Source organism: Cebus imitator, unplaced genomic scaffold (assembly GCF_001604975.1).
Source record: "Cebus imitator isolate Cc_AM_T3 unplaced genomic scaffold, Cebus_imitator-1.0 Scaffold74, whole genome shotgun sequence".
Lineage (NCBI taxonomy): Eukaryota > Metazoa > Chordata > Mammalia > Primates > Cebidae > Cebus > Cebus imitator.
In genome coordinates, this window is record NW_016107389.1 from 6591508 (window position 1) to 6594437 (window position 2930).

Consider the following 2930-nt stretch of genomic DNA (forward strand, 5'->3'; position numbering starts at 1 on the left):
AGGCGGGTGGAACACAAGGTGAGGAGCTCAAGACCAGTCTGGCCAAGTTGGTGAAACCCCGTCTCTACTAAAAATACAAAGATTAGTCAGGCATGGTGGTGGGCACTTGTAATCCCAGCTACTCAGGAGGCTGAGGCAGAGAATTTCTTGAACCCAGGAGACGGAGGGTGCAGTGAGCCTGCATTGTGCCACTGCACTCCAGCCTGGGTGACACAGCAAGACTCCATCTCAACAAAACAAAACCCTAGGGTGGCTAACTGCAGTCTACACAGCTCTAAATACTCAAGTCTTCACCTCTCCTGCTTCATCAGGAGTCATTCCTTCCCCTGCTCCCTTTACTCCAGCCACCTTGGCTGACTTTTGCCAGTGATCTGCCCTCCTTTCGGTCTTAGGGATGTCCCAAGCTGCAATGCTCTTTTCTTCTCCCAGTGAATCCCAGTTTCTTTCTGTTGTCAGTGCTAGTTGCTTTCTGGGGGAAATCTAAACTCCCAGTCTGCTAAAAATCCTTGCACATTCCCTTCATTTCTTTCCTTTAGTACACATGTTGGTTTATTATTTTACATTCACTGGTTATTTCATTAGTATCTCTATTGATGCATTTTTAGTTGATGATCCTTCCAGCTAAAGGGCTACAAAGGTTTCAGACTAATTCTGGAAACATTTTCTCTTTGCATATTTAAAGGGAAAGTGATCTTTTCTAATATTTGCAGATAAGAGGAATGTTTGAAGTTAGAGTCCTAAAGGAGTATTATTTTTATAATGATTTTGTAGTTTCCAAGTTAATGTTTACAATTTAATAAATCTCTCGATGATTGCAGACAAGTATGGCTGTTTGGTAGTATTCAGAAACATCACAGTAATGGCAGTTTTTTGAATTAGTGTGTAGTCCTCAATAATTATATGTGAAATTGCTGTCAAACCAGTAAAACTGCATTTATGTACCCATCGTTTTCAGGATTGTTGGTAATCTAGGCATATTTTCCCCAAATAACTTTGCCTTCTTGCGTCACAAAGCCCAATTTGCTCACATTTTCCTCAATGACAGTACCTTTGGTAATAACACTCAAAGTTGTATACAGTGGAGATGAGGGATTCTTCTTCTTTTTTTTTTTTTGAGACAGAGTTTCACTCTTGTTGCCCAGTCAGAAATGCAGTCGTGTGATCTCAGCTCACAGCACCCTCCACCTCTCGAGTTTTAAGCAAGTCTCCTGCCTCACCCTCCCGAGTAGCTGGAATTACAGGTATGTGCCACCAAGCCCGGCTAATATTGTATTTTTAGTAGAGACGGGATTTCTTTATGTTGGTCAGACTGGTCCCAAACTTCTGACCTCAGGTGATCCACTGCATCAGCCTACCAAAGTACTGGGATTACAAGCATGAGCCACCACGCCGGTGGGATTCTTCTTTACACCACCTATTGGTAGGCAAAAGGTGGCTTTTAATTCAGGATGTGTTACATGGGCTTTCTTGAAACGCAAGCCCGTTGCCCTGATGAATCTTTCATATTTAGGTGGTTTTCTTTTAAAGCCATCTCCAACAAAGCAGACTTTTGTAACCATCCTCTTCCATGCCTCCTTCTTTCTCTTTCCTGTTTGAATAACTTTTAATACTTTTGTTTCTGTCGAAGGTGGAGAACATCCAAGCCTGAAAGGGAAACACCAAGTGAATGAATTTGGTCAGCCGATCTAGGTGAGTGCAGCCACACTGCAGAGGTAGAATCTGTAGGACTTGGCAAGTGGTGGAATGTCACAATTCACTACTTTAGGCAGAGGCACTTCCCATTTTACCCCTTTCTCTTTACTTTCTGCTTAATCATATTGGAAAGTACTTTAGCTCGAGATTGTCTCTCTCTGTCCAGCAGATAGGCAGGTCCTGCTCCCTGTGGAGCCTTTTCATCATTCCTTTGTTTGGTGTTTCTCTTTTCATGCATTTTGATAGTCTTTTTGATTTGTATTTCCTCAGCATGGCGCTGTTTATGGTAGAGCTTAGCCTTCAGACCAACCATTTTCGTTTCCTTCTTTGAACGTTCATGAGCCTCTCAACTTTCCTTCTTTCTCTTTTTCTTGTGGTAATTCAAACGGCATCTATAGCGTTTACAGTGTAATTCAATATATTCACTCTGTGGCATATTGATGGCCGCAGAGCCACCAGAAGCAGCCCCTGGGGTGCGAAAACGCTCTCAATTTTCGGGTCTCAGAGACCCACGGCCGACACCGCGCAGGCTTCGACCGGCAAGTGGCTTTGTGTTAACTTTGCTATTGCTTTATACTGCTATAAAGTAATAAACCCAAATTTCTCTCCTACATGTTACTGATCAGCCATGGATAGTCAGGAGGATGCCCTAGTTTTGGGGGACACTATCTTAATATTCCTTAACATCTCTTAACTGTTTTGTACATCCAGAACACTTCTGCCTCCAACTCCAGCAAGGATCTGAGGGTCCAGGACCTTAGGAAAGCTGCTTGTAGACAGGTGGAGGGGTAAGGACGTGTGGGACGAGAAGGATCGACTTGCCTTCTTCTGCCTCCCACATCCCTACGTTTAGGAACAAGCCTCATACCTATTATACTCACCATGAGTTACAAACTAGTAGCTCACAGGCCAAGTTAGTCCCTTAGATGTGCTTGGCTTGGCTAGAAGGATATTTAAAATTATTATTATTATTTATTTTTATTTTCATGTTGAGACAGGGTCTCACTCTGTCTTCCAGACTGGAATGCTGTGGCTTGATTTGGCTCATTGCAACCTCCACCTCCTGGGTTCAAGAGTCTCTCCTGCTTGGGCCGGGCGCGGTGGCTCAAGCCTGTAATCCCAGCACTTTGGGAGGCTGAGGCGGGTGGATCACGAGGTCAAGAGATCAAGACCATCCTGGTCAACATGGTTAAACCCCGTCTCTACTAAAACTACAAAAAATTAGCTGGGCATGGTGG

The 2930-nt window shown here is 43.8% G+C and overlaps 1 pseudogene; it reads right to left on the reverse strand.

Annotated features, from left to right (window-relative positions):
* Window positions 1-914: 914 nt before the first annotated feature.
* LOC108306829 lies at window positions 915-2199 on the reverse strand (annotated as a pseudogene).
* Window positions 2200-2930: the final 731 nt, after the last annotated feature.